At 37.5% G+C, this 22,063-nt stretch overlaps 1 non-coding gene across 1 annotated transcript; it reads left to right on the top strand.

Moving 5' to 3' along the window:
- The first annotated feature begins 15,717 nt into the window (after positions 1 to 15,717).
- On the top strand, positions 15,718 to 15,823 carry LOC112534291. Its single transcript, XR_003078587.1, has one exon. It is a non-coding gene; the product is annotated as a small nucleolar RNA R71 (small nucleolar RNA).
- The last annotated feature ends 6,240 nt before the right edge of the window (positions 15,824 to 22,063 follow it).

Below are 22,063 nucleotides of genomic sequence, written 5' to 3'. Positions count from 1 at the left end.
TATTTTGAGCATTCATATCAATTTATAGCTTTTGAATTTCAGGTGACATACTACCCAATATAACGTATGAGGCTTGATAATCCAGTTGTATCTCTAGAAAAGTCTAAAATCAACTGGGTCTAGACAAAATTAAGATAAGACCCATTGTTAAAAAAAGGCATCAATTAATATTGAATCCCTCGAAGCCTCTACTAACTTTGTACCAACTGATAGCCCTAAAATATTGAGTCCTTCTAGCACACACCTGGTGTATTTCACACCTGTAAATGTGACCTGCTATAATGGATGAACAAAAAATAACTTCACTTACTACAGTAAGTTACTTGGTTTTAATGGGTCCCTTCTCATTTCTTATATTTGAAATATGTTATGAGCTTATTTGAGACATGTGTTATGGCCATATAGGAGGTAGACTTGCAAGCTTAGCATAATACCCTTTTCAAGAATAGTCCATAAGCTGAAAGAGAATTTATTATTTTTATTTTACTTGTGCTGCACATGTAAAAAAAAGAATAAATATTTGTCCTTTATCAGAAATGAAGATCTCATTGCCTGGGTTATAGGGCCATAAGCTTCGTTTAAGCTGTTGTCTTAGCATTTATTATGTAATAATACATTTGATTCATAAACAATACATTTGATTCATAAACAAAAAAAAAATGAATGAATATAAAAGGCTAGAAAACTTGTTGATTAGTGAACACGAGAAATGGCTAAGCTGGCAATGATAAGACCAAAAATGATATTAGATTTGAAGATCCTAAGATTGTAATTAGGAATAACTAGATAAACTTCCTAAGTGTACGGATCGTAACAAGTAGTAAAAAGTGAATATGAGTATCGTTCCCACGAGAAGATTGATACCAAGTACTAGCTCCAATTGTATTTTCACAATTTAACAAATTCGAATAATTGTTATTACATAATTAACAGGAAAAAAAATTTAAGGCTAAAATTATTTCTTTTAAAAATATAATAATTAAAAACTAGAATCCATATTTGTTTCACTAGCTATTACTCGGATTACAAGATTTTTTTACAATTCAAATCATTAACTTTAGTCAATAGTAAATTACTCAAATTATTTAGAGTTTTTTTTGAGATCATTTAAAAATACTAAAATCAATTACAGCCTATTTTCATGATCATGTCAATTAAATATGGGTCATTAAATTCCTTAGTAATTTATTGCTCTCCGAAGGACTCGTCTACTTTTGTGATCGAGGTTCCTAAGTTTTACAAGTCTATGAGGTGATAAATCATACAACTTTCAATTGTCTATAATTTACCTAAATACATGTATTTAATCAGGCCTAAGATTAAATACAAGAATAATTAAAAGCAACTCATAAAATTGATTGAAAATTAATTCACTGAAAGGAAATAAAGATCCTAACAAGTTATAGACTAGCTACGCAAATCCAAACCCCAAGAAGAGTTTAATTACGCATGATTGCGGCAATACACATAAACATCATTAAAGAAATCAAAGAATAAAAAGAAATAGTTAATTCAAACTCTTGAATCTTTGCACAAATCTTCTTTATCTTCTTGAATGAGTCTTTAAAAGCTTGTATCTATGATGGTAGTTTTTTTAAAATAGCTATTTGTTCCCCTTTTTATAGCCAAGATCAAAGAAAACCATATTATGTCCTAAATCTCTGAGCTTCATGGGAAAGAAATCTCTCTTTTATTCGACACGGCTTGGCACACGGCTATGTCGCGTCCTTCACCTTACGACACAGCTTGGCACATGCCCATGTGTGATCCGATGCTGTATTTTTACAATTTCTTCGAATTGGGCAAAAGCAGTTGCAGTTTGAAGCATGCCCGTATGATACCCGTACGTCAAACTATTCAAAATCCAAAGATAGACACAACTTCTAGTATGGTCGTGTATTAAGTCATGCTTCCTGATTCTTTTTCAGAATGCAACATGGGCACAAGCACACCTGTGTTAAGCCATGACATAGCTTTTCATGATCGTTTAAGATTCCTTCTAATCTTTTCTACAAAAATAAAACTTATCACGATCAAATATAAATTCCTAAATAAACCAAAAATAAATAAAATACTTGAATAATGGTATAACCTAAATAAACTCCTAATTAAACCTAATTCTTCCTAATTAATATAATTATTTATGCAAAATTCATTAAAACTCAACTCAAAGACGTGTAAAATTATACACAATAGACCTCCATTGAAGAATAGGAAAAACATACTAAGCAGCAAGAATCCATTTCTTCCCGATTGCTAGTCCTTTTAATTAGTATAAAGGGTCATTAGAAAAGAAAGTTTCTTTGAGTCTAGTGGTGAATTTCTGAAGGTGGTAAAACAACTTTGTGCAGTTCCATAGGTGCTATTCCTAGACAATAATAAGAATGTATGTAATTGCAAGCATTTGGCTCCATAGTTACTACAGAAAAGGAAGAAGATGATATAAAAAAAAAAAAAAAAGACATAATGAAGAAGGTAACCACTTTTGAAGGTTACAAGTCTATTTCTCTCATTTTTGTACCTATTTAGCAAGTACTAAGTAACATATTTTAATGGTCAGAATTGAAAGTTGAAGATCTAATGACTATAATTCAATAGCTGTAAATTACACTAGGTGTATACTAAAAAGAACCTAAAATATTATATCAGATAGAGAAATGTGTATAAATAAGATAATTGATAATATCAAGATTAGGATCAGATCCAATATATTTAGAATTTTTTCAAATAAATTTTTTTAAAATAATTTCAGAAATATTTATAACTCCACTTATTTATATTTGTACTCATTAATAGGTAAATAATGCAGTAACCACCAAACCATACCCATATATGTATATATATGTTTGCTTCTTTTCAATTTCAGCACTCATTCAAGATTAATTCATAGTTTGTAATAACCAATTTAATTAATATGGAGAAAATTATTTATTATTTTATGTAGGAGAACAGAGTGTCTCACGGGGATATGAGGTCTTGTATCCATTCTGTCTCAAATAAAAACGCAATATTCATTGTAGCTATTACATGAAATAAAATGTGGTTTGCATGATATGTAATATCATCAATGGTTGACTTATTCATATTAATGAGTCTATTGAACATCTTCTATATTATGCTTTTTGAAATCACAAATTGCGGTATCAAGCACTCCTTCTTTTAGCATGTATAGTAGCTAGAGTTGTAATCTTTGGTGGGTGTTGTGCTTACTTTATGGCATAACTGGCGGAAGACCAATTTTATTGAAAATTAAACTCAAATTAATTAATCTTTAGAGTATTTACTATTATAATATTAAGAGTCATTTGTTATAGGAATAGTTTTATATCTAGGTTCATGAAATAATTACTTAATGGTTATGAATTTAGAAAGCCAAAAGTTAGGTTCATGAAGAGTCTTGTCTTATATATTAAGTCTTAATCTTATATAAATATTAGGTAACTTTTATGTTTTGATTATTAAGAAGAAGAAATAGAAATTTTTTTTCATCTCCTTCTCCTCTCCAATAAAGTGGCATTAGAGCCACCAAAAAAAAAAGTGAGTGATAAAAACAGAGAAAAATAAAGAAATTGAGTGATAAACAAGAAAATGATAATACTCACCAAAGAATATTATGATATATTGGTGTATTCGTATAAAAGCTATGCTAGGATTGAACAAGATGTACGGGATGTTGTTAAGATCAGAGAAAGGCTTTACATAGATCTTGAAAAAGAGATCAATTGGCATTAACATTGATTCATTCGTATTTAGATGAGAGCATGTTTGAGAAAGTTTCAGGTGTAGCAACTGCCAAGCAAGCATGAGAGATGTTGTAGAATTCTTTTAAAGGAGTTGATAAAATTGTAAAAGTTCACCTTCAAACCTTGAGAGCAGAGTTTGAATCTCTCAAGATGAAAAGTTCTAAATCAATTTCAGATTACTTCATCTAAGTATTGCTGTTATAAATCAAATGAGAATATATGGTAAAAAGCTAGATGATGTTCGAGTAGTTAAAAAGATATTGAGGTCTCTAGACTCAAAATTTGATTATGTAATTATTGCCATCGAAGGGTCAAAGGATCTAGACCTTATGATTGTTAATGAGTTAATGGGATCATTGCAAGCTCGTGAAGAAAGGATGACTGAAAAGCAACCACAAGCTTAAGTTCTTCTCTCAAAATTGTCTCTAAAAGAGAAAGATGATGGGAATGAAAATTCTCAAAGAGGAAAAGGCAGAGGTAGAAATCATGCCATAGTCGTGGAGATGATAATTATAGAGGAAGAGAAAGAGGGAGGTTTGATAGAAACTCTAACAATAATGAGAGCTCAAATTAGTAACAAGTGTTAATAGGACGTGGCAGAGGTAATTGATCCAAAAGAGGAGATTCAAAAGCTCATGTGTAATGTTACAATTGTGAAAAATATGGACATTACTCCTCAAAATGTAAGGTTAATGTGCATTGTTATAATTGTGAAAAATATGGCTATTATGCATCTGAATGTAAAAACTCAGGTGTCAAAGAAGAAAAGGCTTATTGTGCTAAAGGTGAAGATAATGAATGAGACACTTTATAAGGTGAAGAAAAAGATCAAGTGGCATAGTATTTAGATACAGGTGCAAGCAATCATATGACATAGAAGAACCACTTTGTGTTTCTTGATGAATCTTTTATAGGAAATATTTTCTTTAGAGATGGCAAAAAGGTTGTGATTGAAGGAAGAGGTAATATTCTCGTTCAAGCTAAGGATGGATCAGTTCATTACTCAAGTCTATTATATGCCTGCACTTAAATCAAACATATTGAGTTTAGGTAAGCTTTTAGAGAAAAGATATGAGATCATGCTCAAGAATGGTGCTTTGATAATGAAAGATTCTAAAGGCAATCTGATTGCAATGGTGAATATGTCTAAGAACATAATATGTACTCTCAAAATTCAAACCGATTGCGTTAAATGCTTGAAAGCATGTTCATCATATCCTTTTTGGCATTGTCACTCATTTCGATTTTGATAGTTTAAAGTTATTAGTGAAGAGAAAATGGTGTATGGCAATGCCTTTCATTGGTCATCCACAACAATTGTGTGAAGGATGTCTATACGATAAATAATTCAGAAATAGCTTTCCACATGAGTTATTTTCAAAAGCCTCAAAACCTTTTGAATTAATATATGCTAATATCTATGGCCCTATAACTCCATCTTCTTTTGATAAAAATAAATATTTCTTATTATTCATTAATGACTATAGTCGAAAGACTTGGGTGTATTTTCTGAAACAGATGTCAGAAGCTCTTGATATGTTCATGATGTGTGCTAAGTCAAGCAAGACTATGACCTAAGGCAGTGTACCTATCAGTGGAGTATAGCTAACGGCGAGTACCAAGTGTCGTATTCCCCAAAGAACGTGTGAACCTAAATCTACTCAATCTTCTCTGTTATCTAATCACAGAATATAAATGGTGTTGATGAATAATTTCTAAATTAAATAATAGCTACTTTAATTGTTGTCAAACTACGTATACTAGGGAATGATTAATTCAAGTAAAAGAGTAACCCTTTGGGAATTCTTGTCTCTAAGGAATGGAAACTAAGGGTGGAATTGATTGATTGAATCCAATTTCCGTGGGAAAGTCTCTACACAATTAATGCCTTTCTCAAGGACACTAACATCTTAACTTAGATTAATTAGGTTGAAATCTCTTCCTAACTCTAGTTACCCAAATTAGCATTATGTACCATTTAACACTATTGAGAGTTGTTAATTCTCAATCCGGTAGAACGAAAACCCTATCTCTAGGTGAATTCAATTCTAGGTTGCAAAGGACAATCCAAACCTAAACATCTTTCTCAAGATCATTCAAATTTCAAAAATCATTCAACAAGATATGAAGAACAAATCAATAAATACTTCCATTGCAAACCAATATTGATAATCAATACATTCAATTCAAAATTAAAGTACAAAAATCCCTAGATAAAGAACCCCAATGGGTTAATAAGCTTAGCTAATCATGTTCATAATCACAACCAATAAGAATTCAATTACAAAAAATGAGTAAAGGTAGAGGAACCCGAATACACCCTTGGATGAGAGTGAAATACCCAATTCCTCGTGCCCAATTTTGGATCGATTCTTGTTCCTCTTACTCGGATTGAAACCAATCGACAATCCTCGCCAATCTTTGATCTTCGAAGAGAATCCAAGTGAAACCTTGATCCAAGTCTCCTTTTCTCTTAGTTTCAACTCAGAAAACCCTTAGACAGGGAAAAAGATGAGTTTTGGACGTTCTAACCCTAGCTGCCTTCCTTTTTTTCTCTCTTCGTTCTTTTAATTAATACCCCCTGTCGCCTCAAACACGGCTGTGTCCCTGGTCGTGTTAAGGACACGGGCTGGTGTTCCTGGCCGTGTTACTCTCTGTGGTCGTGCTCCATAAGATCTACTTCTTCTTTGATGACCAACACAGCCGTGTTGGGTCCCTGTTGGTAGCACGGCCTGTGTTTGTGACCGTGCTAAGAACACGGCCAGTGTTGAGACCAACACGGCCATGTTCAGCTTCCTCATGCTCGTACTTAGCTCGTTTCGGCAGCTTTGACGTCCAATTATGCTCCAATTCTTTCCTTTTTCATTTTTTGACTTCTTTTGGACCTAATGCACACAAACATACGCATAGGGTAAGTGTTGGTACCGATTCACATCCAAATATCCATAAAATCGATCTTAAAAACCCCATTTAGATGTGTGTATTTTACGCACATCAAATAACCCCACACTTAGCTCATTGCTTGTCCTCAAGCAATCAAAAGTAAAATAAGGAAAATAAACCACTAAGAGACAACACTTAAACTGACAGACAAACTAGAAAGCTCCTGCACATATCCTTAACAAGTGTAAGTCAAACAGAAAGAAACGAAGCAATCAATTCAAGTATCACAACCAAGATGCTATTGATTCACAAAATACTATCTCAACAAAATTATTTAGAACCAACTCCTCACCAGATTCACTCTAAATCACTCAAAGTGTTTAAAGGGGTAGTGTTTAATCACTCAATGCATCAACTACTGCCTTACTTACTATATGCTTGCTCTTAAATCCTACTCCTACCACTTATGGAGAGTCAACAACCATGTCAAGAGGTCTTTATAAGGGTTGTAATGGGAATTAGGTAGGGGTAGGTAAATTTAGTCAGAGTTGAACCTATGGTGTTCTGCAATGAAATACATGACATGCACACAAGCCACAAAAATTATAAGGGATAAACAATGAACAGTAGTCCAAGGTGGGAAATAAGAATAAAGTCAAAATGTTTAGCTCACTTACTTTCTTTCTTTTCATCACCTTTCCCTCTTATTCTTCTATTTCTATATTTTTCTTCTTTCTTTTTTTTTCTTTTTTTATTTTTTTTTTCATAAGGGAAGAACATTCACATAATAGAGTGAATTTCTTTTTGGATTGAAGTAAGCTGCTACAAGATTCCAAAGCTATTCCCAAGATAAAAATTCCCAATAAAATAACTCATGTGCAAAATCATAACCCAAAGCAGAATAAAACTAAGTGGTAATGGAATATGATACAAAAAATGGTGAAAGAAGGGGTTATCTACAGAATCAATAAACAAATGAAGGCTATTTGGCTAGAATGAAAAACCTAAGTGCCTCTATCATACCAAAGTATTAAACTCTCCTTGTGGCCCTCATAAGCATTACCGAGCAAGTTCTAAAGGTAAAGACAGTAATCGACACTCTCAACAAGAAATAAATACAAGCATATAAAGTGTATGCTTACAATTAAGGCTCAATTTCTCACAAGTGTGCTTTTTGAGTAGGTTCCAAACAAAAATCATCAAAACAGAATTAAATAAACCAAAGCAACTTAGTGCAAAACTCAAACTAATTATCTTACATTCTTCCGCAAGACTCAACACTATCGGTTTTACCCGATCACATGAACATAAACAGGATTTCAAAAGCAAGTCAACAGAAGAGCATCGGAAACAAAGTGAAAAATTTTCAAAATTTTACAAAAAATCGCATAAAGAATAAACAAATAACTGAGATGGAATAAATGAAATGCGATATATACACTAGAAAAGGATCTGAATTTCATATACAAAATAATAGAACATGAAAGCAAGTATATATTGATATCACCACCCTACACTTAAAGGACACACTGTCCTCAGTGTACAAAATATATGAAATGAAAAAGGAAAAAGAAACTAATACTGCCCTGATTATGGCTCCGGAGTGAAAAGAGGTGCATCAGCAGGTATATCAGGGCGTTGGCTGGTCTGTGGTGGAGGAGTGGCTACTCTATGAGGATCGAAAGTAGTGTCACATGCAGGAGTTGGTGGATCAGCAGGAGCAGCATCAATATGAGGCTCGTTAGGCTGTTGTGTTGAAGGGTGCTCAGTCGGAGAGGGAGGGCCAGCTGGATCATCCGCTAGAGGGATGTCAAAATGGCTCTGCTCTAGAACCCGGCTCTGTGGACAGGCAGGTGCAAAGTCTGTAGTAAAAATATCATCAAACATGTCATTGGCCATAGAGGCCTCTAACCTACCTCCCTGCTTTCAATCGGGGCCTCAAGCATAGCCCTCGCCTCAAACCGAGCCATCATCCCGGCTCAACCTCACCGACGTAAAAGATCCTGTTGAAAAGCCTCTTGTCGAATGAAATGCTGCCGCTCTCCGCCAACCTCTCGCACTGTAAGTCGCAGCTCTCTAAACTCAATTGGGGAGACTCCTAAAACAGTCAAGAAGACCCGGAAGGAGTCAAGTAGACGGTCCGGAGGAAGACTTGAATATCGGGAAGAAGGTGGGACATCCTGTACCATGGGCTCGTGGGGCGGTCGCTCCTCTTTGAGTCGCCAAGAGAGTATTCCTCAATCTATACTCGGTCCTAGCGGACCGCCTACGAGTCACCATCCCCATATTAACCATTTGGGAAGTCCCAACGTCTCCATCACCCCCACCAAATGTGGTATTGCTTCCTCCAATACTCCTAAACTCCTAGCCAGTCGAGTGATATAAGTCCCAAAATAGAAAAATACCTTCTTTGAGTTGTTGCAGAAGGCACTGATCTGTTTGGCCAATAAGTACCCCATGTCGACAGACTGGTGCTGGTGCATGCTGTAAAGTATAAATAGGTCCGGCTGGGTAACTACACCACCGCTATCTCCTCTGCCAGTGATGGTCCTAGCCAGCAATGCATGCAAGTACTGCAGTCCCTCAGGCAAGTTAGATGCCTTGGACTGGCTGGCACTGTATCCCTCAGTGTCATCAAAAATCTCGGCCCACATCTGCGGATATGACACACTAGGCGTGTGTATACAGCGATTGTAAACCTCTCCAGCTGCATCCTCCTCAGTCCACAAGCCTAAGTGTACCCCAAACTGCTGTACACTCATCGTGAAAGTTTGCTTTGCTAGTCTGAAACTGATCGCATCCGGTTAATGGAAGTCCCATGGCCCGGCTTTGCAGAAAGAAAGTCTTGGCAAACTCCACGATCAACTCCCTATATGTTGGTTCAACAATGTCAAAAAATGTTGAAATGGGGGCGTCTCAAGATATCTGACCGCAGCTGCAAGTCCAACAGCCTCTAGTCTTGGCCCTATCCCACGCCCTTTCCCGGATCTTTGTGCCTCATCGATTGATATCTCTGCTCAAAGGTGGGCTGCCCTTGGAAAAGTAGGAATCTATGGCGCTGCGGTGGTCTAATTTGGCCTGAACTAGTTGGTGCAGCGCCTGACGATCGCGAGGAAGAGGAACCATCAGTCCGCCTCCTCTTGTAAACTCCTGATCCTCGTCTGGTGGACATGGTACCTGAAAAGGAAACTTTTATTACTAAGGATTAACAAAATTCTGGCAGCATAACGGCATAAAATGAACAAACCAAACGATTTAACTCGATAAAATTAAACTGCTCAATGTCCTGCAAAGAAAATTTAATCCACAACACTGCCAAGCAATGCTAACCAATTAAATTTGCAATTCATCCATATGGAGTTTACTTCGCCATAATCTATCACAAGGCAAACCAACATGCTAATGGCCGACAATAATAATAAAGAGAAAAATAAGGAATTAATCACAATCATAAATAATGGTGGAAAATAAAAATGGAAAATATGAGCAAATTAAGTATATAAACTACATTACAGAAAATAAAAGAAAATCAAGCACAAACATGAATGTAAATGCATCCACCATATAATAAAATAAGGAAATAAATTAAAAAAAAAAGATAGAAAAAATTGAAACACAAATTCGAACACAAAAAAGACATAAATTTGAACTAATATCAAAATAAAATAATGGAAAATGAAGTTGGAGGATACTTGACAAACGTAATATCCAAAGCCTTCGAGATGAGAAATAAGAAATAAGAGAGTAAGAGAGGAGAGAATTGCTAAAACTAAGGGGAGAATAAAATTTTCAGAGATTTTGAAATGAAGTGGTATATATAGGCAGTGTACGGAACACACCCATGTTCACCAACAGGGGCCGTGTTAATGAACACGGTCTGGGTATCGAACCGTGTTAAGCGAATTAAAACGTGCTGACTTACCACTTCTGAGAACACGCCCGTGTTTCGGACACGGGAACGTGTTGTGGACACGGTCGGGCATAAATGCCCGTGTTGCCTACTGTAAACGTGTTCATCTTAATTTGATTTTCTTCAATTAGAACACGGACCATGTTAACGAACACGGTCTCGAACACGCTCGTGTTGAACTCCAGAAAATGCAAAAGTTGCGATTCCCAGCACTTTCTCACTCTTTCTCACCTGCATAACCAATAAGTCCTCAACTCATACACTCAACATAAATAAAACTTACAAAAAACAAACTGTAAAATCTAATCAAACTAAGTTCATAACGAAAGCTAAAGAATTAAAATGAAATTAAAAGAAACAAGCTTCTTTAAAGTCATAAGCTGGACTTTATTCTTTTCTTTGAATCAGAAATGGAGCACCAAATTCACCCGCTCCTCCACATCCAGTGACCCTCCAAGGTAATGCTTCAACCTCTGCCCATTAACCTTGAAATTTCCCTTTTCTGGATGATGCACTTCAACTGCACCATAAGGGAAGACTTGTGTCACTGTAAATGGCCCCGACCAATGACTCTTTAGCTTTCCTGGAAATAAACGGAGATGAGAGTTAAATAATAACACACTATCTCCTACGTTAAATTCCTTCCAATTTTTCAATCGCTTGTCATGCCATTGTTTGGTCTTCGCCTTGTAGATTATTGAATTTTCATAGGCTTGTTGACGCCACTCCTCTAGCTCATTTATCTGCCACTGCCTTTGTCTACCTGTGGTATCCAAATCAAAGTTACATGATTTAAGTGCCCATAATGCTTTATGTTCTAGCTCCACAGGTAAATGACAACCTTTTCCATACACAAGCCTAAAGGGAGTGAACCCTGTAGAAGTCCTATAGGCAGTTCTAAATGCCCATAAAGCATCATCTAGCTTTGTAGTCCAATCTTTCCTGCTGGCTCCTATAGTCTTCTCTAAATTACGCTTGAGTCCCCTATTAGTAACCTCTACTTGCCCACTCGTTTGTGGGTGATAAGGTGTGGAGAATCGCTGAGATACTCCATATCTTTTCAGCACTTTCTCAAGTTGAGAATTACAGAAATGGGTTCCCCTATCACTAATTAATGCTCGAGGTGTTCCAAACCTAGAGAATAATCTCTTAAGGAACCTCACAACTACCCTAGCATCATTAGTAGGCAAGGCTTGTGCCTCAGGCCATTTAGAAAAATATTCAACAGCCACCATTATATACTTACATCCATACGAAGAAGGAAAATGACCCATAAAATCAATGCCCCAAACATCAAAAATTTCCAACACTTGTATACTATGTTGGGGCATTTCATCTCAGGCAGAAATATTACCTGACCGTTGGCATGCATCACAAACTTGGACATAAGCTCATGCATCCTGGAAGATAGTCGGCCAATAAAAACCAGCATCCATAACCTTCCTGGCCGTATGATTTGCGGCTTGGTGTCCACCAACCGGTCCCTCATGACAATGCTTGAGAATTTGAATGATCTCCTCCCCATATACATACCTCCTAATAATTTGATCTACACAAATTCTAAACAAGAAGGGGTCGTCCCAAATGTAATACTTCAAGTCAGCAAAGAATTTCTTCTTTTGATGTCCCATCATACCCTTTGGGAGTACCCTTGCAGCCAAATAATTTGCATAATCAAAAAACCAAGGAATATCATTTGCCACCTGCATTGAGCATAAGTGCATATCCGGAAAGAAGTCATCGATCTCTTGCTCATTAAGCTTCTCCAAGTGCGGGTTCTCTAATCGAGAAAGATGGTCTGCTGCAAGACTTTCAGCTCCTCGTTTGTCCTTAATTTCCAAGTCAAATTCCTGTAATAGAAGAACCCAACGAATCAATCTTGGCTTAGAATCATGCTTTGAAAATAAATACCTTAAAGCAAAATGATCCGTGTAAACAATTGTCTTTGACAACACAAGGTAGGAACGGAATTTGTCAAAAGCGAACACGACAGCTAGGAGCTCATTCTCTGTGGTTGTATAGTGTTCTTGGGCGTCCGTAAGTGTCGTGCTAGCGTAGTAAATAGGTTGGAATTTCTTCTCCTTGCGCTGGCCTAAAACAGCTCCAACTGCAAAATCACTAGCATCGCACATAAGCTCAAAGGGAAGCTCCCAATCAGGAGAAACCATGATGGGAGCCGTGGTTAGTTTTTCCTTTAATAACTCAAAAGCTCTTAAACAATCATCATCAAATTCAAAAGGTATATCTTTTACCAGCAATTGAGTTAAAGGCCTAGCGATCTTAGAAAAGTCCTTAATGAACCTTCTATAAAACCCTACATGCCCTAAGAAACTTCTAACAGCCCTAACCGAAGTAGGGGGGGGGATAGTTTACTTATAACTTCCACTTTAGCTCTATCTACTTCCAACCCTGCATGTGACACTTTATGTCCTAAGACTATACCCTCTTGGACCATAAAATGACATTTTTCCCAATTCAACACCAGGTTAGCTTCAATACACCTAGCTAACATCCTTTCCAAATTTTTCAAACAATGGGAAAAAGAGTTACCAAATACAGAGAAGTCATCCATGAAGACCTCCATCGACTCCTCTATCATGTCATGGAAAATGGCCATCATACACCACTGAAAGGTCGCAGGCGCATTACACAAGCCAAACGGTATCCTCCTATAGGCAAATGTGCCATAAGGACAAGTGAATGTCGTCTTCTCTTGGTCTTCTGGTGCTATGGGAATCTGAAAATAACCAGAAAAACTGTCAAGGAAATAGTAATACTTATGGCTTGAAAGCCTCTCAAGCATTTGATAGATAAAAGGAAGGGGAAAGTGGTCTTTTCGAGTTGCGTCATTCAAGCGTCGGTAGTCTATGCAAACCCGAAAGCCCGTTACCGTTCGTGTAGGGATCAGCTCCTCCTTTTCATTTTTCACCACTGTCATGCCCCATTTCTTAAGAACCACCTGCACAGGACTCACCCAAGCACTGTCAGAAATAGGGTAAATTAAACCTGCATCAACAAGTTTAATTACCTCTTTTTTAACCACCTCTTTCATATGAGGGTTCAACCGCCTTTGTGGCTGCACCACCGGTTTGAACTCATCCTCCATCAAAATCTTATGAAGGCAGTAACTCGGGTTTATTCCTGGTATGTCAGCCATCTTATACGCAAATGCCTTTGCATATCTTCTCAAAATACACAGCACCATTTCCCTCTCCTCAGGTGTGAGATGAGCGGAAATAATAACCGGTAAGTGCTTTGCTTCATCTAGGTAGGCATATATTAAGTACGGCAACTCTTTCAATTCAAGAACGAAGGCTCCTCCAAAGAAGGCTTGACTTCTTTACTCCCGACTGTCAAGATCAACAAAACCATCAGTCTTTTCATCATCAACATCAGCAGCTAATAAGTGCTCTAGCTACTCCAACACTTGTTCATTGGATAAATTGTCCTCATTTTCTTGCATTGCCACTTGCAAAGGATCATCAATCATTATTTCCTGCAATTGAGATTCCATAATATCATTGATAAAATCAATCGAACAGACAGTACCATCATGCTCATATGGGTATCTCAAGGATTTAGTCAAATCAAATGTAATGCTCTCATCATCTACCCTAAGTTCCAGCTTTCCGCTACTAACATCTATCAAAGCTTTAGATGTAGCTAAAAATGGTCTACCTAGGATCAATGGGACATCACTCTCACCATTCATATCCATGACAACAAAATCCACAGGAAATATAAATTTGTTAACTTTAACTAGCACATATTCTATAATCCCTTTCGGGTACTTAATAGTTCTGTCTGCTAGTTGTATACTCATCCTGGTAGGAGTTAGCTTAGAAGTGCTTAGTCCTAACTCCTCAAACAATGAACTAGGCATCAAATTGATGCTAGCTCCCAAATCAGCTAATGCTAGCAATTTCAATTTATCTCCAATCAAACAAGGTATAGTAAAACTCCTTGGGTCGCGTCGTTTGACTGGAATCTTGCTCTAAAACACTGCTGAGCATTCTGCATTCAAGGTCACCAATCCCAAATCCTCTAACTTCCTCTTGTTGCTTAGGATTTCTTTTAAAAACTTCGCATACTTTGGCATCTGCAAAATAGCTTCAACAAACGGCAAGTTAATCCGCAATTGTTTAAAAAGATCTAAAAATTTACCAAATTGCTGATCAACTTTATCCTGCTTGAGTTTTGCAGGATATGGAATGGGAGGTTGGTATGGCCTCAAGGGAATCTTCTTCGAATCCTCCTTCTCTTCAACTGCTCCCTTTTCTTTCTCTTCAGGCTTTGTCTTTCTTTTCCGAGTCATCCACCTGCACATTAGAATCATTATTAGCGAAAGGCTTAAATGAGCTAGTAAGTTCCTTACCTGATCTCAAAGTAATTGCTTTGGCATGCTCCCTTAGATTAGACTCTGTGTTACTTGAAAACGTGCCTGGCTGCCTCTCAGCCATCATCCTAGACGACTACCCAATTTGAGTTTCTAAGTTCTAAATTGAAGCTTGTTGATTCCGAACGGCAGTGTCCGTTTGCTGAAATCTGTTCTCTGAAGTTGCAATGAACTTCATCATCAACTCTTCCAAGTTAGGTTTCTTCTCTTGACTACCTCCTGGTTGATAGGGAATAGATTGCATAGGTTGCTGCTGATGCAACCTCTGGTATCCTGGTGGACCTTAGTTATTGGAGTTCCTCCATCCAAAATTAGGATGATTCCTCCACCCTGGGTTGTATGTATTGCTGTAGGGATCATTCTGTTGCCTACCTACATAATCAACATGCTCAACGTTAGAAACATTAGTAGGCATAAAAGATGCAAACATACCTCCCGCATTACAATTGGCACTGTAATGCGGTCCACCATGTAATTCACATCCGGCCGAATCGCTTGGATCGGCATCTGAAGTTGTTCTATCTTTTTGGAAAGTAGCTATACTTGTGCCGCCAAGGCTGCTGTAGGATCTGCCTCAGCCCGATATACAACGGGCCTTGGACCTCTAGCCCATGGAATTTGCCACTGATAAGTGTTGGTGGCCATATCTTCTATCAAATCCTAGGTGGAATTTGCCACTGATAGGTGTTTTACTATTAATAGCTCCCCCTGCAGCTGCATCTACCATTTGTCTAGTGGCTGTATTCATGCCACTATAGAATGTCTGCACTTGCATCCAGAGAGGAAGACCATGGTGTGGGCAACACCTTAACAAGTCCTTGAAGTGCTCCCAGGCTTCGTACATCGATTCTCCTTCACCCTGCACAAAAGAAGATATGTTATTTCGCATTTGAGCAGTCTTAGCAGGAGGAAAATACTTATTCAAAAACTTTTCAGCCAAAGAAGTCCAGCTAGTGATCATTTTCGGTGGCAAGGACTGCAGCCATCTTTTCGCTCTATCCCTCAAGGAGAAAAGAAACAGCCTCAACCGTATGGCATCATCAGTTGTTCCATTAATCTTAAAGGTATCACATATTTCCAAAAAGTTAGCGATATGCTCGTTCGGATCTTCGCTCGCCAATCCTCCAAATTGCACCGTATTCTGGATCATCTGGATTACATTCGGCTTTATTTCAAAATTATTGGCCGCCATGGGAGGCCTCACTATCCCAGTTTGTGTCCCTGCTAGAGAGGGCCTAGCAAACTCGTACATGGTCCTTTCATCATTACCTCCATTTGCATTGTGGTTCTCCATCTCACTAGTTTCAGGAACATGAATCTCTGCTTCAATCTCCTCCTCTACTGCCTGCATACGCCTCCTTAGCAATCTAAGAAAGCGCTCGGGTTCAGATAAAGGCTCTGTAAGATTAGGATTAGAGCTCCTGGTCACAAACTACCTGAGCACAATAAAGAACAACAACACCAACAAACGGGATAAGAACAAAACTATACACAGAAAATAAATTATGAACAAAAAGAGAAATGACTAGACTAACAAATATTAAAATTTCAACTTAGTTCACGAAACTAGTTCCCGTAGCGGTGCCAAAACTTGATGTGTGCTAAGTCAAGCAAGACTATGACCTAAGGCAGTGTACCTATCAGTGGAGTATAGCTAACGGCGAGTACCAAGTGTCGTATTCCCCAAAGAACGTGTGAACCTAAATCTACTCAATCTTCTCTGTTATCTAATCACAGAATATAAATGGTGTTGATGAATAATTTCTAAATTAAATAATAGCTACTCTAATTGTTGTCGAACTACGTATACTAGGGAATGATTAATTCAAGTAAAAGAATAACCCTTTGGGAATTCTTGTCTCTAAGGAATGGAAACTAAGGGTGGAATTGATTGATTGAATCCAATTTCCGTGGGAAAGTCTCTACACAATTAATGCCTTTCTCAAGGACACTAACATCTTAACTTAGATTAATTAGGTTGAAATCTCTTCCTAACTCTAGTTACCCAAATTAGCATTATGTACCATTTAACACTATTGAGAGTTGTTAATTCTCAATCCGGTAGAACAAAAACCCTATCTCTAGGTGAATTCAATTCTAGGTTGCAAAGGACAATCCAAACCTAAACGTCTTTCTCAAGATCATTCAAATTTCAAAAATCATTCAACAAGATATGAAGAACAAATCAATAAATACTTCCATTGCAAACTAATATTGATAATCAATACATTCAATTCAAAATTAAAGTACAAAAATCCCTAGATAAAGAACCCCAATGGGTTAATAAGCTTAGCTAATCATGTTCATAATCACAACCAATAAGAATTCAATTACAAAAATGAGTAAAGGTAGAGGAACCCGAATACACCCTTGGATGAGAGTGAAATGACTCCAATTCCTCGTGCCCAATTTTGGATCGATTCTTGTTCCTCTTACTCGGATTGAAACCAATCGACAATCCTCGCCAATCTTTGATCTTCGAAGAGAATCCAAGTGAAACCTTGATCCAAGTCTCCTTTTCTCTTAGTTTCAACTCAGAAAACCCTTAGACAGGGAAAAAGATGAGTTTTGGACGTTCTAACCCTAGCTGCCTTCCTTTTTTTCTCTCTTCGTTCTTTTAATTAATACCCCCTGTCGCCTCAAACACGGCTGTGTCCCTAGCCGTGTTAAGGACACGGGCTGGTGTTCCTGGCCGTGTTACTCTCTGTGGTCGTGCTCCATAAGATCTACTTCTTCTTTGATGACCAACGTGCTAAGAACACGGCCGGTGTTGAGACCAACACGGCCATGTTCGGCCTTCCTCATGCTCGTACTTAGCTCGTTTCGGCAGCTTTGATGTCCAATTATGCTCCAATTCTTTCCTTTTTCATTCTTTGACTTCTTTTGGACCTAATGCACACAAACATACGCATAGGGTGAGTGTTGGTACCGATTCACATCCAAATATCCATAAAATCGATCTTAAAAACCCCATTTAGATGTGTGTATTTTACGCACATCAAATAACCCCACACTTAGCTCATTGCTTGTCCTCAAGCAATCAAAAGTAAAATAAGGAAAATAAACCACTAAGAGACAACACTTAAACTGGCCAGGACAAACTAGAAAGCTCCTGCACATATCCTTAACAAGTGTAAGTCAAACAGAAAGAAACGAAGCAATCAATTCAAGTATCACAACCAAGATGCTATTGATTCACAAAATACTATCTCAACAAAATTATTTAGAACCAACTCCTCACCAGATTCACTCTAAATCACTCAAAGTGTTTAAAGGGGTAGTGTTTAATCACTCAATGCATCAACTACTGCCTTACTTACTATATGCTTGCTCTTAAATCCTACTCCTACCACTTATGGAGAGTCAACAACCATGTCAAGAGGTCTTTATAAGGGTTGTAATGGGAATTAGGTAGGGGTAGGTAAATTTAGTCAGAGTTGAACCTATGGTGTTCTGCAATGAAATACATGACATGCACACAAGCCACAAAAATTATAAGGGATAAACAATGAACAGTAGTCCAAGGTGGGAAATAAGAATAAAGTCAAAATGTTTAGCTCACTTACTTTCTTTCTTTTCATCACCTTTCCCTCTTATTCTTCTATTTCTATATTTTTCTTCTTTCTTTTTTTTTCTTTTTTTCTTTCTTTTTTCATAAGGGAAGAACATTCACATAATAGAGTGAATTTCTTTTTAGATTGAAGTAAGCTGCTACAAGATTCCAAAGCTATTCCCAAGATAAAAATTCCCAATAAAACAACTCATGTGCAAAATCATAACCCAAAGCAAAATAAAACTAAGTGGTAATGGAATATGATACAAAAAATGGTGAAAGAAGGGGTTATCTACAGAATCAATAAACAAATGAAGGCTATTTGGCTAGAATGAAAAACCTAAGTGCCTCTATCATACCAAAGTATTAAACTCTCCTTGTGGCCCTCATAAGCATTACCGAGCAAGTTCTAAAGGTAAAGACAGTAATCGACACTCTCAACAAGAAATAAATACAAGCATATAAAGTGTATGCTTACAATTAAGGCTCAATTTCTCACAAGTGTGCTTTTTGAGTAGGTTCCAAACAAAAGTCATCAAAACAGAATTAAATAAACCAAAGCAACTTAGTGCAAAACTCAAACTAATTATCTTACATTCTTCCGCAAGACTCAACACTATCGGTTTTACCCGATCACATGAACATAAACAGGATTTCAAAAGCAAGTCAACAGTAAGAGCATCGAAACAAAGTGAAAAATTTTCAAAATTTTACAAAAAATCGCATAAAGAATAAACAAATAACTGAGATGGAATAAATGAAATGCGATATATACACTAGAAAAGGATCTGAATTTCATATACAAAATAATAGAACATGAAAGCAAGTATATATTGATATCACCACCCCACACTTGAAGGACACACTGTCCTCAGTGTACAAAATATATGAAATGAAAAAGGAAAAAGAAACTAATACTGCCCTGATTATGGCTCCGGAGTGAAAAGAGGTGCATCAGCAGGTATATCAGGGCGTTGGCTGGTCTGTGGTGGAGGAGTGGCTGCTCTATGAGGATCGAAAGTAGTGTCACATGCAGGAGCTGGTGGATCAGCAGGAGCAGCATCAATATGAGGCTCGTTAGGCTGTTGTGTTGAAGGGTGCTCAGTCGGAGAGGGAGGGCCAGCTGGATCATCCGCTAGAGGGATGTCAAAATGGCTCGCCTGAACCCGGCTCAGGAGGCAGTGCAAAGTCTGTAGCAAAAATATCATCAAACATGTCATTGGCCATAGAGGCCTCTAACCTACCTCCCTGCTCAATCAGGGCCTGAAGCATAGCCCTCTGCCTCTCAAACTGAGCCATCATCTGGCTCTGAACCTCAGCCTGACGCTGTAAAAGATCCTGTTGAAAAGCCTCTTGTCGAATGAAATGCTGTTGCTGCTCCTCTGCCAACCTCTGCACTGTAAGCTGCAGCTCTCTAAACTCAATTGGGGAGACTCCTAAAACAGCTGAAGAAGACCTAGAAGGAGCTGAAGTAGACGGTATAGAGGAAGACTTCGGAATATCAGAAGAAGGTGGGACATCCTGTGTACCATGGGCTCGTGGGGCAGGTCGCTCCTCTTTGAGTGCTGCCAAGAGAGTATTCCTCAATCTATACTCTGGTCCTAGCGGACCCTGCCTACGAGTCACCATCCCCATATTAACCATTTGGGGAAGTCCCAACGTCTCCATCACCCCCAGCTCTGTCAAATGTGGTATTGCTTCCTCCAATACTCCTAAACTCCTAGCCAGTCGAGTGATGTAAGTCCCAAAATAGAAAAATACCTTTTTTGAGTTGTTGCAGAAGGCACTGATCTGTCTGGCCAATAAGTACCCCATGTCGACAGCCGTGTTGGGTCCCGTGTTGGTAGCACGGCCTGTGTTTGTGACCGTGCTAAGAACACGGCCAGTGTTGAGACCAACACGGCCATGTTCAGCTTCCTCATGCTCGTACTTAGCTCGTTTCGGTAGCTTTGACGTCCAATTATGCTCCAATTCTTTCCTTTTTCATTCTTTGACTTCTTTTGGACCTAATGCACATAAACATACGCATAGGGTGAGTGTTGGTACCGATTCACATCCAAATATCCATAAAATCGATCTTAAAAATTCCATTTAGATGTATGTATTTTACGCACACCAGTTCAAGAAATTTAAAGAGATAGTAGAGAAGGAAAGTGAATATTCAATTAAGGCTTTGAGAATTGATTGTGGTGATGAATTCACTTCAAAGCAATTCGATGATTATTGTAAGTCTCATGGCATTCGCAAATTCTTGACAGTTCCAAGATCACCTCACCAGAATGATGTGATAGAGAGAAAGAATAGAACCATTCTCGACATGACAAGAAGTATGTTGAAGAGTAAACATATACCTAAAGAATTTTAGGCTGAAGCCGCAGCTTGTTCAGTTTATCTATCCAACAGGTGACCTACAAGAATTTTGTAGAAGTTTACACCACAAGAGAAATAGAGTGGAAAGAAGCCAACTCTTTCTCATATAAGAGTTTTTGATTGTATAGCTTATGTGCATATTCCAGTTAGAAGCTTGTGTTTATTGGGTATGATGCAAAGCCCAAAGGATACAAACTATATAATATAAAGAGCAAGAAGACTATTATTAGTCGAGATGTCAAGTTTGATGAATTCTTGGAATTGGGAAAATCAAGATGAAGACTATTTCTTTCCTTTGCTTGATGATGAGTCTAACCAAACAAGAGTTAATGAGCATCCTCCTTCACCTTTTAGAATTCCAACACTTGTATGAGATGATCATGATGTACCAAGTTCCTCCGAAAGACCTCCTAAGATGAGGAGTCTTGATGATATTTATGCAAATACTAATGAGATCAACGATATTGCTCTTTATTGTCCTTTTGCAGGATCATAGCTTATAGATTTTGAAGAAGCAATGCAAGATGAAAAGTGGAGATTTTCATTAATGAAGAAAGTAATTTAGAAGAATGATATAAGGGAATTGTCAAACCTTCCACAAGGAAAGCAAGTAGTTGGAGTGAAATGGATTTATAAAAATTAAAAAGAACGCAGATGGAGAAGTGGAGAAATTCAAGGCTCGACTTGTTATAAAAGGATTAAGCCAACATTATGGAATTGACTATGATGAAGTTTTTCCTTGCTCGTTTGGAGATAATTCGATTAATCATTTCATTAGCTGCTAAAAAGATATGGAGAATTTTTCAAATGGATGTAAAATCAGCCTTTTTGAATGGGTATTTGAAAGAGGATATATATGTAGAACAACCAATGGATTATATGTTATTAAAGGGCAAGACAATAAAGTCTTGAAGTTGAAGAAGGCTTTGTACAGCTTGAAGCGAGCACCAAGGGTATATACAACTAGATTGATGATTACTTTAAAAAAAAGAATACATAAAAGTGTCCTCACGAATATGGCCTTTATGTCAAGAAAGAAGACGGTGATATACTGATTGTTTGCTTATATGTTGATGATTGAAAGAGTACTGCAGGGTTTGTGTTTTATATTGGAGATGTTGCGTTTATATGGAGTTCAAAAAAATATATATTGTAACTCTTTTAACTTGTAAACCAGAGTACGTTGCAGCTATTGCGTATGTTTCTCA

The sequence above is a fragment of the Ricinus communis genome, chromosome 6 (genome assembly GCF_019578655.1).
Source record: "Ricinus communis isolate WT05 ecotype wild-type chromosome 6, ASM1957865v1, whole genome shotgun sequence".
Classification (NCBI taxonomy): Eukaryota; Viridiplantae; Streptophyta; class Magnoliopsida; order Malpighiales; family Euphorbiaceae; genus Ricinus; species Ricinus communis.
This window is presented reverse-complemented; position numbering and strand designations above follow the sequence as displayed.